This window comes from Phodopus roborovskii, unplaced genomic scaffold (assembly GCF_943737965.1).
Source record: "Phodopus roborovskii unplaced genomic scaffold, PHOROB, whole genome shotgun sequence".
In the NCBI taxonomy this organism is placed as follows: Eukaryota; Metazoa; Chordata; class Mammalia; order Rodentia; family Cricetidae; genus Phodopus; species Phodopus roborovskii.
Window position 1 is genome coordinate 43,123,465 of NW_026126511.1, and position 13,426 is coordinate 43,136,890.

Below are 13,426 nucleotides of genomic sequence, written 5' to 3' on the forward strand. Positions count from 1 at the left end.
AACCTCTCTAAATCCTTCTTTAGGTTTCTCTCCTGACTCTTGTCACCTTGGAAGCCATGAGCTTCCCTTGTACACAATTGCTTTGGCAGGGTTTCTAGGCAGACCTCCCAAGGTTCTGTACAAATGAAGTCTCTGCCTACCCACTTCTGTCCCTCCACTTAGTGGCCAAACACATAGGTCTGTGAGGCTATCACTAACAAACCACCTGTCCAGCCTCCATATGGAGCCCTTATAGACACTAGTAAAACAAGAACACTTGCCCCCCCCACACTAAACACTCCCCTCTGTTTTGCCTATTTATTTTATTTATTTATTGTGTGTGCATGCACGGTATGTGTGTAGAGACACAGCACAGCATCCTTGTAAAGGACAATTAGAGTTGGTTGTCTCCTTCCACCTTTCTGTGGGTTCCAGCCATCAGACTCAGGTCATCAGGCTTCCAAAGCAAGAGCCTTTTAACTGCTGAGCCATCTCACTGACTGGCCTGTTTTTGTTTTTTAAATAAAATTTTGTTTTTATTTTATGTGTGTGGGTGTTTTGTCTGCATGTATGTCTGTGTACCACATATGTGCCTGCCGCCTTCAGAGAATAGAAGTAGGAGCTAGGCACTCTGAAGGTAGAGACACAGGCAGTTGTGGACCACTTGAGATGGTTGCTGGGAACTGAACTGTGTCCTCCAAAGGAACAGCGAGTGCTCTTAAATGCTCAGCCATCTTTCCAGCCCCTTGTCTTGTGTGTGTATGTGTGCATGTATATGCATGTGTATGTGTGTGGTAAGAGATAGAGGCTGACATGGGTCTGTTGTCTTCCTCTGTCGCTCTCCATACCATAGTCTCATGTACATATACATAGTCTTATGAGACAGGATTTTACTCTACAGTGCACATTGACCTAGAACTCACTATGTAGCCCAGGCTGACTTCAAACTTGGAGCAGCCATCCTGGCTCAGCCTTTCAAGTGCTGGGACTCCAGGGATAAGCCACCACAATCTGGTTCCCAGCTCTCAGTTCTGAAAGTGTGGCAAATGTGCCCTTCTCTGGCTGCTCCCCAGCACTGTGTTGTCTGTGCCTCAAGAGGGGAAGCCGGGGCCCTGGGGTGTACTCGGGAAGATGGGGTCCTGATGGGAAGCCGGGGCCCTGGGGTGTACTCGGGAAGATGGGGTCCTGATGGGAAGCCGGGGCCCTGGGGTGTACTCGGGAAGATGGGGTCCTGATGGGAAGCCGGGGCCCTGGGGTGTACTCGGGAAGATGGGGTCCTGATGGGAAGCCGGGGCCCTGGGGTGTACTCGGGAAGGTGGGGTCCTGAGCAGTCACTTTGAATTAAGCATTCATTTCCTCCCTTCGGTACTGAAGCACTGTGCAGATCCTCCAGTTAATTAAAATGCAGAGAAGATGGAGCTTGCAGGGCACTTGAGTTTTAATTGGAGGGATTAACCCATAAAAGCATGATTCATTGAGACTTTTTTTCTTTTTGAATTCTCTCTCCCTCTTAAAATTAAGATAAAAAGGCATCCAGGTGGTAGTACAAGCCTGTAATCCTATCACTTGGGAACCAGGGAATTGAGGCATGAAGATTTCAAGTTCAAGGCCAGCCTGGGCTACTTATATAATGAGACCTTTTTTTTTTTTTAAGAAAAAGAAAAATATCCCAAAAGAGTAGATGAGAAGTTTTGGAAATAAAGCAAGGGCCATTCATATTGATGTCTGTAACACCAACATTTCGGAAACTTAAGAAGGACTGCTGTACCCTTCCTTAAGGCTGGGCTACGGAGTCTCGAAAGGAAATAAGGAACTAAAATGTACTAAGTTCTAGAGATTTGCCAGGCAGAGTTGCCGTGCAGTCTGGATCTGTTCTGACTGCAGGGCCTCAGTACAAGACTCCCTTCCTTGCCCAGGCCCAGTGTGGTTGGAGCTGAGAGTATACATGGAAAATTAGCTAGGATGTTAGGTCAAAGTATGAAGGTCGTTTTTGGTGCTGTGGCAAGGCTCTGAGAAAAGAGTGACAGGTCTGGTGGTCTGGTGGCAGCATCCTTAGCGCTGAGGCTCTGAGGTCTTAGAGGTCAAGAATCCAGTTTCTAGCAGGAGGGGTAGTGGCTTCCAGTCTCTGCTGAGAAAGAGTCACTTTTTGTGGCTGTTTTTGTTTTCTGAGACAGAGTTTCTCTGTGTCTGTCCTGGATCTCACTTTGTAGACCAGGAGGACCTTGAATTCACAGAGATCTGCCTGCCTCTGTCTCCAGAGTGCTGGGATTAAAGGCACTGCCCAGCTAAAGAGTCACTTTATAATTACTTGTTTCTTTCATATATATGTATGTAGAAAACTATGAGAAATATGTGTGTATGTGTACACACACACACACACACACACACACACATTCGTGCTGTGTAACCTGGGCTGGCCTCAAATTCACAGTAATCCTTTACCTCAGCCTCCTGATTGTAGGATTGCTAACATATGATGCCATACCCATCCTAAAATGGCTTCTTTTGGCTTTCATCCTTTTTTGCTTCTTCTGGCCTGGGTCTTTGTCCTCTCTCCTTCCTCCCCACGTGTCCAGGTGCCCTGGCTCAACCTTTCTGGCAGTTAATATTTAAACAGCATAGGGTCACCCTATGTGTTACCACCCTCAATAGTCGGTGCGTGGGGTGGGGCCTGGGCACTGGAGTGAGACACGGATAGAGAAGCCTGCTGTTGGGGACACAGTCCTCTGAGGAAGTCTAGCACCAGTGACTTTTCTGGAGAAAGTAGCCCAGAAGTAGGTGTCTAGGCTTGGAGCCCTCTTCCTGAGAGAGGAGGCAAGAGCCTCGTCTCTGCTGGGATTGTGAATCCCTACTCACCAGGCCTGAGAGCGTCAGGAGGTAGGCTGGCCCTGTCTGAGGGTGGCTTCCTTGCCTGTCGGGCTGGTTGAGGGTATGGGAGAGGCCCATCCAGGACCAGAGTCAACTGGCATGTGGGGTTAGTGTTGCCAGCTCCCAGGGAAGAAAATTTACATGGCAGACAGATGAGGATGGAGGAGGAACCACAGATCAGCTGGTTTCCCAAAGGAAGTTGGGCCTTCCCAGGACTGGGCTGAAGGGGACCTTGCTCTCCACAGATGGGGCCGGACTGCAGGACACAGATGAGCAGAGTGGAGACAGAGAGTGGCAAGGGAGAGGGGTGTCTGGCTAACCCCCACCACCAACATGCACTCCCCCCCCCCCACACACACACTCCAGGATCCCTCCTAGCAAGGGATGACCTTGACAACCTCAGGTCGACAGAGGGAGCCCTAACTCTGTGGATCCTTTGGCTCCAGGGCTGACTGGGTCCTAGACTATTCCTGCCTAAGGTGTCTGGCTGATGGGGGGTGGCATTCCCAAGCACCACGTGACTGATGTGTTAGGGGAGTGAATTTGGGCCTTGAGGGACTGGAAGAGGCTGTCTAGGTCAAGGGGAGAGAGGGTGGGTTTGAGACTTGAAAATGTACTTAGGTAAACGGTAGAGGTATGAGCCAGGGACACATGTCCAGCCCAGCCAGGGCATGTGGTCTCTCAACAACAGTGCTGTGAATCCCTTGTCCATGTCACCTTTCCCCATCTATTCAATGCAATGGGCTGCCTGGAATAGGGCAGTCATCCTTCCAGCCAGCCTGTTGTCTGGCCCTGAATTATGGTTCCCTCCAGGCCACTCCTGGTTTGTGAGGGAGAGTGGGGGAGAGCACGCTCAGTAGGGCTCGGCTGGGACACAGCCCCAGCATTACAGGCTCTGCAGGACCCCTCCCTCTATCTCCGAAGAAGCAGCAATAGGAGTCAGTTTTTCTCCTCCCCCTCCCATCGCTGCTGAGCTGGGCCTGGGCTGCCAGGAGGTTGTCTTGGCAACAGGAGGCGGAGAGGAGATGCGCTGAGGGATGGAGGTGTATGTCACCGCAGAGGCTGCCGTGTTCCTGCCCCACGCCCCAGGCCCTTGAAGGTACTGAGAACCCTCCCCTCATGTTCCCCTCCTCCTGGCCCTCTCCCTGGACTCTTCCCCTACCTCATAGGCTGGCTTTCATTAGGAAGGGACTCCTCTTTATCTTTGACTTCTACCCAGGGCTCCTAACCCACCTCTTTCCTGACGCCTGTCTACAGCTGTCCTTTCTGACAATGTACCTCCAGAGACCCTTATCCTAGAAGACATGTTTCCCGGGGTGGGGTCTGGAAGGGGCTGGCAATCAAGGGAGGAGGAGGCTAGGTAGGAGCAAAGTCAAGAATCTGAAGGGCTGAGTGTCAGAGCCCTGGGCACTTGGTCTCCCAGAGGGATGGAGACTGCTTAGGAGGAGGGCCTTCCCTCCCTCCCACTCTTTCCGACCCAGACTCGGGCTACAAGGGTGGGGTTGAAGGGACAAACCATGAGGGGATAGGCAAAGGCCAGGACTAGCAATGAAAAAGCCTGATAGCGCCTCCTCCAAGGCTGTGTCCCCTTCCTGCACATTAAAGGTCTACCCCATGCAGCTCTCCTGGCCTTTCCTCCCTGCTTCTGTGAATTGGATGTCCCTCCCCCACCCCAGGTTTTATTTTTTTTTCCTTCCCTCTCCTTTCCACAGGGCCCTCCCTGACTGCACCCAGGCAACTAAGCCTGGGTTCCCTGCCCTCCTCCCCCTTCTCAGCCACTCAGCTACCTGCCTTCGCCATTTCTCCTGTCCCAGCCACCTTCAGGTTACTGTCTCCTCTGTCTTCCGCTAATCCGGAAACACCCCTCCCTTCCCGCCCCCCCCCAATCCTCCTCTCTTTGAAAATCGACGCTGGGGCCATATTTTTACCTGCCTCCTTCAAGCCCCTCCCCTGAGATTTTTTTTTCATCCAGAAATCCCAGAACCCCCTCTCCTGATCCTAGCTTTGCCCCAGTAGCTGCTGATGCCATCAGCTGACCGGCTGTGGGCAGCAGTTACCAGGGCAACGCAAGGCTAGTGCCGAGGTAGGCAAGTCTGCAGCTGACATGGAGGTGGGGGACAAGGCCAGTCAATGCTAATAGGGTCAGTGTCCAGGCTTTCCGTGTACCTGGAATGCTTGATTTTTTTTTTTCCCAGGGAGGGAAGGCATGCCTCTGTGCTGGAATGGGTGCCATCTGGTAGGAAGCTTCCTTTTCAAAAACATCTTCCCTGGGGAGAAGCCAGGTTCTTCATTCTATCCACTGGCCCCCTACTGCAATTCCCAGGGGATTGAGGTTACTAAAACTCCAACCTGAATGTTATGTATGTATTCATAACCTGGCTCCTCACATCCTTCTATTCATCCCCCTCAGAAGAGGGTTAATCCTTGAATGACCAGTTTTGGTACCACAGCTGTTCTCCATCCCAGAGGTGGGGACCCTCACAGAGCCTCAACTGCTTCTGGAAGATGGAGAAGCACTATGAATGGGGGTTTGACTTGCAAGCGCCTGGCGGGCTGGGCATAGCTCCCCTCAGTTTTCCGTAGCAGCCTCTAGCCCGAAGCAACTTGAACTCTGCTGGAGGGGCCGTGAGTGTGGATCTTGTGCAGAGCCGGGGTATGGGAAAGGGGGAAAGGCAGCGCAGCCAATTCTGCTTCGTCATGATGCCGGCTATTGCGCCCCTTGTTTCAATAGATCAGCTGCAGCAGCAGCTGAGGTGGACTGGACCAGCAACACACCCAAACACACACACCCTGGGGCTGGCCACTATCAGTTGTTGGTGGGGAGGGGCCGCCCGCCCAGCGACCGCCCGTCCTGCCCGCCCACCAGACACCAGACGCGGACTCCCCAGCGTCAGGAAGCTGGTGCCTTGCAAAAGCAGCAGGGTACGGGTGAAGCGGGCGGAGGTTCAGAAGGGAGATGAGACCGCTGAGCTGAGACCAGCTCCCCTCCTTCGCCAGCTCCCACCCCACCCACCCTAAGCCGGCTTTCTTCCTGTTACTTGTGCTTCACTAAAGCGCGGTTGGGTTCCTGCAAGAGCCGCCTCCTACCTAGATTCCTGAGAAAACGCGGCAACCCGTGGACCAGGGCCTAGGCCTTTTGCCTCTTGGGGCTTCTGGAGAGCCTGGGCCTCACTGTCTGGGAGGAGGTAGGTGGCATGGTACCCTGCCTCTTTTGTCTTTCTGTAGGTACTTTGGGCTGTACCCCTGGCTTTGGGGCATGACTCTGGGTAGTAGCAGGGATGTTAGGCTAGGGTCAGCTTTGGAACCTTGACCATTGGAAGAACGGGCTTGGGTGGCTAGACCAGGAGCTTCGCTGTGTTTGGCCAGATCAAACCCCCTCCTTATTTGGGGTAAGGATCTAGGGTATTGCCATGCAAAGAGTCCATGAGACACCCCCCCCCCAGCACCGGTTTCCCGAGTCCTCCACCCTGCCTACTTAGCTTCTCTGAACAGAATTTCAAGGGGTGGGGTCTTGGGGGCACAGTCGGTGGAGAGAGCTGTTACCTCTTTGCTCAATGATGCAAGGAAGCTTTGCCAGCCTCCCTCCCACCAGGATAGGTGCCCTCCAGAGTGGCAAGCTTTCAGTGAGGGGCTGGTTCAGTGCTGCCGGTTTATAGCCTGCTCTGGAGTCCCTCCTAGCTGAGGCTGGCTGGGTTGGGGTGGGGACTCAATGAAGAATGAGGCTGTGTAGCAGGGTGTAACTGCAGTCTTAACCTGGCTCTCCTCCTACCAGCAGCTAGTATACTGGGGTGGGGCAGGGGAGCTGGGTGCTGAATATACCCAGAGGTCCTCAGGCTCCTTAGGGCTCTTCCTTTCCCAGCACCAGACACCCCAAGCTCCCTTTGCTGCGCAGACACACCTGTGTGTCTGCTCCCAGGGGACTGGTTGCCAGGTTGTTGTGGGTCTAAGAAAGGAGGCGGTGCTGTGGGATGGAAGGTGTACTGGGGATGGGTCGGGTGAGGGCACTGTGAGTATTGGGGTCCATGTGCTCAGCACAGGGATAGGTTCAGCTGGCCAAGCCAGGGGCTGTGAGCATAGATGACTGTTGCCAAGCGGGGGATTAGTGGGCGGGTGCAAGGAGGTGTCCTCATCACCATGTGTCATTGTGCAGTGTGTGTAGGGGGCCCTGTCAGGGAGAGTAGGCGAGTGCTCTGGCAAGGAGGGCTGCAGAGTCCCTGTGTGCACCCATGCCCAGGAGTTCTGTCAGCAACCAAGTGTTGGGCACGGAGCTCTTCTGTCTGTATGCTTCTCTGAGTCTTGTCTCAATATAGCTGGCCTTTTTAAGGTTGGGACATCATCTATCCACCGGTGAGCAATGTCTGCAGAATTCTTCCAGAGTTCATGTGTGGGGAAAGTGGAATAGGGACCTCTCCTGAATTCTGAAAGCTGGATTTAGGGTGAATGTTTCCCCCAACCCCAGATCTGTCAAATCGTACCCCAGGTACTCAAGTCTGTAAGGCCAGAACAGAAACATGGAACCAAGCAAGCTTTGAACTGAAGGAAGCATACAGAAATAGCCTGCCAACCTGGTCAGGAGAGATCTAAGAAAACTCTAGTGAATCCAGACACAGTTATGAAGCCTGGCGGTGGTGGTGCACACCTTTCTGTAATCCCAGCATTTGGGAGGTAGAAGCGGGTGGGTTGTGAGATGGAGGCTAGCCTGGTCTACAGAGTGAGTTCCAGAACAGACTCCAAAGCTACAGAGAAACCCTGTCTTAGAAGAAACAAAACGGAAAAACAAAACAAAAAACCCCATAGTTGTGGAGTCAAAGGAAAAAGGGGGCACTGGACTCAGGGCTGTTGTCACTGAGAGTGGGTGGGCAGGCCCTGGAACAGATGGACTCTGTAGTCTACTCCTTGCGGTTGCCTGATCTTGTTCAGCGTGACAGGTGTCATACAGTGTTGGCAATAGGAGCACCTAGTCCAAAGCAATAGGAAAAGGTTAAGAAACAAATTGCACAAGAGAAGAAGTAACAGAGCTTTGCTGGCCTGAGAAAAGGTCAGGGATAAGCTTGGCTTAAGTAAGGCCTTTGGTGAGCCACTGCCCTTAGCAGGCCCAAACCCTGCTGCCCTGCGTCCACCCCACCCAACAATGCACACATTCACTGTAGTGCGCCTGGCCCCTGCCCTGTTGGTTGGCTACACTGCCCTTCTCCCACCCTAGGATGCTGTTTTGGGAACTGGTGACCTAGCTGGAGCCTGACTTTATTTCTGGCATTGAGTTGTTGCCACAGCAACTGTGGAAGTGGGGCTGGGAGGGGGAGGAGAGAGTGAAAAGCAAAGAGAGAGAGAGGGAGAAAAGATGAAGAGGGGCAAGGGACCACAAGAAGAAAGAGGCGAGATGCTGAATGAAACAGTGAGAGAGGACAGACGCACACCTGCCTGACCCAGCCCACATGGCTTGCTTTACTTGTTCCTTACTGTCTGTGGCTGTCTCTAGCGTGGCTTGATGTTGCCAGAGCTCCAGGCCCAGGTCCTACAATTTCATCCAATCCTTAACTCCCAGCTCCTGCTCTACAGGTGTGGTGAGAGGCAGACAGGCCCAAGTTCATTTCAAAACAGGATCTTTGGGGATGCGTTAGAAAGAACAGGAACTTCCTTTGGCTTAAATACAGCCTGGGTGGAATTCCAGCTTGGCTTCCTTTGGGTGGCCTTGGGTGAGTTCATCTCACAGCCCTTTTTCTCCTTATCTCAAAGTGATCAGAATGCCAACGTGCCCAGTCCATCCAGGCTATATGAATAACCCCAGCACAGGCACCGCATAGAGAAAGTATTAACTGGCTTAGTTAGGATGGAAGCAAAGCCTGGACCAGAGCCCACCTGTGACGGTGGATCTGCCTGCCTGCCTGCAGCCTTCATTTGTACAAGTCCAGGGGCCTTAATCTCATTCATCCCTGCCTGAAACAAAAGCCCTGGGATGGGTGGGGGTGCAAATTTGGAGGTCTCCATGGACAAGTCTTATCACCCACATCCTGAAGCGCTGCAGAGCTCTGGTTGCCGTGGAGATGAGAGGGTGGGTGGTTTGAGGTGGGGCCTGGCTGGTGGCTCAGATAAGGCTCGGCCGCCCAGCTGAAGGTGGGTGCGGCTGAGATGGGAGGATGGGGAACCTGCTGGCTATTGACCTGAGCCTGGGAGGCCGAAGGGTGTCTTCCGACACCTGGACTAGCTTCCTCCATGGTGCTCCCCTCCCCCTCCTCCCCCTTCCTGCTGCAGCCTGCCCTTTCAGTCTGTACCCACAGAGGTTACAGGACTGTGCTGAAGAGAACAGGACTGTGCCTGAGGATGGAAAGGGGATCAGGCCCGGAGGAAGCCAAGTGAGACACTAGCTTGGGTGAGGGCGCTCGACGTGGGTGCCGTAGGCAGATGCCTGTGCAGTGCAACTTGGCAAAAGCTGAAAAATCAACCCGCCCCACACACCTCCTCCCCTCCCACTCCTATTTTCTTTCTTTTCTCATCTTCCCTCTGCTGGCCTTCTGACATCCTAAAATGTCTCCAGTAAGAAACTTCTTCATTGCCTGGGATCGTGTGTGGTCTAGTGGAGTGCCTGGAGTACATGAAGCCCTTGGGTTGATCTCCCCCATCACATTAAGCCAGGCCAGGTGGTGCCAGCGGTCCCAGCATTCTTGAGTTCAAGGTGGAGTGTGGAGTTCAAGGCCATCTGTGACAAGGTTACTTGTATGTAGTTGGGGGCCAGCCTGGGCTACAAAGAGCTCTTGCCTAAAACAAACAAACCGACAAAACACCGACCCCCAAAACCTTTCATTCAAATGCAAATGTCCCCACAGAGGTAAGGCTCTGCCATTAGCGCTTCCCCAAAAGTCGCTGGTCATTGTGGTCTGGCACCAAGGGATGCAGGACCCTGATGGAGCAGGGAAGGCAGCCCAGTGCTGCGGGGGTGGGGGGGTGGGGGGTCTGGGAAGGGGAAAGGACAGAGGAGCACAGGAGCAGGCTAGAGTTTCGCATGCAGTGGGATCGTGGTCAGTGGGCTTAGGTCTCAATTTCTTCTCGTACAAACCTGAGGTAATAGTCAGTTGGCAGGACTAGGATGTCAGGGTGACAGTAAAATGAGAGCCAGAGCCGCTCATAACAGTGTGTCAACACCAACTATTGACATAACTCTGCCCATCCGTGTTCAGAATCATGTTCCTGAGTGGCTGGTGGAGAGTTGCTGGTGTTTCTACACATGTAACTGTGGGTCTTGTGTGTGGCCACACCCCCCGGGACCCTTGCTTTCCTACTCTGGCACTCTGATGGGCAGCCAGTGCTCTCTAATGCACCCCACAGCTGGTGCTCAGGGTGGGGCGCTAGAACATCATTCTTCCTGTCAGTCAGAGAGAGATCCCTCCCCAGCTCCCTGTACTCTGCCTAAGGCCGCCTGACAGTCCGCATATGACTCCTCCTTCCTGGGAAAATGGGAGCCCTCAGACCAGCTCCCTCCACGTGCCCTGCTCTCGTATTAGCCAACCTCTTGCCCTTTCCCCTCCCTTCTGAAAGGCATGTGCCTTCTCCAGAGCCTGTGGTCCGCTGGGTACTGACACCCCACCCCCACCCAGGGTCCTCCCTGCTGCAGCCCCAAGCCCAGGGCGCCCTTCTTTAAGGCCCTTGGCATACAGCCTCCCCATCTCATCGCTCTGCTCTCCCCCTCCTCCTTTCAAGTGTACGGCATCCTTCCTGTGGAGTACCAGACCCTCTGCTTTCACCCCCCAAAGTGGGCCCTGGATGCCATTTTGGCTTTCTTTCCCGGCTTTCTCACATTCAGACACCTATGACTAGGCCGGTGGTTCTCAACCCGTGGGTCTCGACCCCCCTCGTAGTTGAAGGACCCTTTCACAGGGGTCACCTACAAGCATCAGAAAACACAGACATTTACATTATGATTCATAACAGCAGCAAAATCACAGTTATGAAGTAGCAGTAGTTGAGGTCAGCACAACATGAGGACCTGTATTAAAGGGTCACAGCACTGGGAAGGTTGAGAGCCACTGCTCTAGGCTTAACAGTCCCCAGGCCACTCTTTCCAGCCTGGTGCCTCCAGAAGCTCCTTTGCTCTCTCTGTACTTGCCTACCTGGGCAGCAGCTGCCCTGTCAGAAGTGGACACCGGCTCCCCCCTCCCAATATGAGAGACTTCATTAAGGGGTCACAGCATTAGGAAGGGTGAGCCACTGGTCTAAGGCATCCAGCAAGTACTTCCTCTGACAGAGTTCTCCATTCCCCCAGACACCTCTCTCCTGACTTGCTGCAGCCCACTGCCTTATCTGGGGTGTGTGCCTCTCCACTTTGTGTATAGAAGTTGTCTGGGAGCATGCTCTGTCCCTGGAGGAGCCTGCATCGGCCCTGTCACTCATCTTTCTGTTCTCCACGAGGCTCAGCACAGAGCTTGGTCCCCTGTTCAGTGGGGAAGAGATGCTCCAAAGTGGGTGGGTGGCTAAATCAGTAGCAGATCTACTACTAGGTGGTAGATGGGTGGATGGATGGACAAGTACTCACCTCTAGGGCTAAGCCATATGTATAGACCTTATGACAATGGCTATTGATAAAGTAAAAACTAGACCCTAGAGAGAAAGAGCTGACAGATCGCTTTTGTTTGTTTATTTGTTTGGTTTTGGAGACAGGGTTTCACTGTGCAGCAGCCCTGGCTGTCCTTGAACTTGCTTTGTAGACTAGGCTGGCCTTGAATTCACAGAGATTTGCCTGTCTTTGCCTCCCGTGTGCTGGGATTACAAATGTTTGCCACCACCACCTGCATTTTGCTCATCAGATACCTGGTTTAAGAATTTCAAAATCAGCACTAAGAAGACTTGAGGAGTGTGATGCTCTAGAGTGAGAATCCTGTCACCACACACACCACATTACCCCTATGCATCTGATGGAGATGTCCTGTTCTAGAATTCTTGTTTGATTGATTTGCTTTCCTAGACAGGGTTTCTCTGTGTAGCCCTGGCTGTCCTGGAACTCAATTGGTTGAGCAGGCTAACCTCAAACTCAGAGATCTGCCTTTCTTTGCATCTTGAGTGCTGGGGTTAAAGGTGCAGGCTACCGCATCAACCTCTGGTTCTAGAATTCTAAAACAACTTGCAAGACAGAGCACTGGGTGAGCATCCTGGATCATAGCATCATGCCACAGATACTTAACTTGAGCTACTTGATCGCTGACATGTCCTTAATCTCCCCAAGACTTGGTTTTCTATTCTGTGAAATGGATCTACCCAGAAGGGTTGTTTTAAGATGAATTAGAATCATCTTTGTGTAGTGTTTACCTGTATCTAGTGTATGGTACCTACCACAGTGACTTGAGAGTTGAAGCAGGCAAAGGTTACAAGCTAAAAGGCCTTCCTGGATTATAGAGTAGTTCAAAACTAGCCTGAGTAACTGAGGCCTGTCTCAAAACCAATAATGAAACAAAGGCAAAGTCTATGGCTCAGTAGGAGAGCGCACCAAATTCGGTCTCTGGTGTCTCACACACAAAGAGCATCGAGCACATTATATGCATGCATTCAGCAGCGACAGCTCTGGTACCGAAGCTGCCCTCTAGAAGGTAGCAGCCTATTCACTTCAGGGAGAAAAGCACCCCACGCTAGGCAGCACAGCATAGCATCCAGGGTTTAAATACCGCCCTGTGACGGTACTGTTCAGGAAAGGGTTAGCACTGGCGGCAGGCACCAGAGCAGGGTGGCAGGGCCTTTTGTGTGGACCCAGGAGGGTAAGTGGCATGAGGGAGGCGGAGAGGTGGACGGCAGAGGTGAGTAGATGTGGGCCGAGGTTGAAAAGTGGGGACAAGGGATGCTGGCTGTTTTGGTGGCGTGTGGGCAGCAGAGCGGTTAAGATGAAGTGTAGGTGATACAGACCGGGAGAGTCGAGGCATGGTGGTCCAGGCCTCCAATCCCAGCGTCTGGAGCCTGGGCCTAAAATAGGATTGAGAATTGAAGGGTAGCCAGGGCTGTGCAGTGAACCCCTGTGAGGAAGTGGGGGTTGACTTGAGAGGACACAGCTTCAACCCCAAAAAGAGAGAAAACAAGCCAGTCTTCCATGACTGGATACTGAAAAGCCCCCTAAAGTCACTAATCCCTGGGGAGATAAAAAATATTAATAGCTGGCCCTCTACATGGAGGAGATGTGTTCTACTCACTATGTGTGCTCAAGCCTACCTACTTCTCTGATGCTGGAGAGACGGCTCAGTGGTTAAGAGCACTGGCTCTTTAAGGGTACCCATGTTTGATTCCTAACACATGGCCACCGTCTGTAAATCCAGTCCCAGGGGTTCTGATGGCCTCTTCTGGCCTCCATGGACATGCACCACCCAAACATACATGCTGACAAACATACATGTGACACCCATACACATAAAAAGAAATGAATGACCACTGTGGACCCCAGAGAAGTCTATGATGAGAAACTATTACCATCCCTCGCTTGGTTGTTGTTTTAGGCAAGGTCCCACACTATCATTCAAGCTGATTGGAATCTCGCTGTGTAACCTAGGCTGGCCTGTAATTCAAAGCAATCCTTCTGCCTCAGCCTCCCAAGCATGTGCAGAGTTCA

General features: G+C 52.6%; 1 protein-coding gene across 4 annotated transcripts in view; it reads left to right on the top strand.

Annotated features, from left to right (window-relative positions):
* Positions 1-13,426, top strand: part of Dmtn (dematin actin binding protein) — a 31,639-nt gene that overhangs the window by 2,401 nt on the left and 15,812 nt on the right. For 2 of the 4 annotated variants that reach the window (XR_007835169.1, XM_051195412.1), the window contains exon 1: positions 3,793-3,946. The exons of 1 other annotated variant lie outside the window; for it this stretch is intronic. The gene's annotated coding sequence lies outside the window, so the exon portion shown is untranslated. Of the gene's footprint in view, positions 1-3,792; positions 3,947-5,667; positions 6,033-13,426 lie in introns of those variants that run through there. One more of the 4 variants, XR_007835167.1, reaches the window with a different exon arrangement.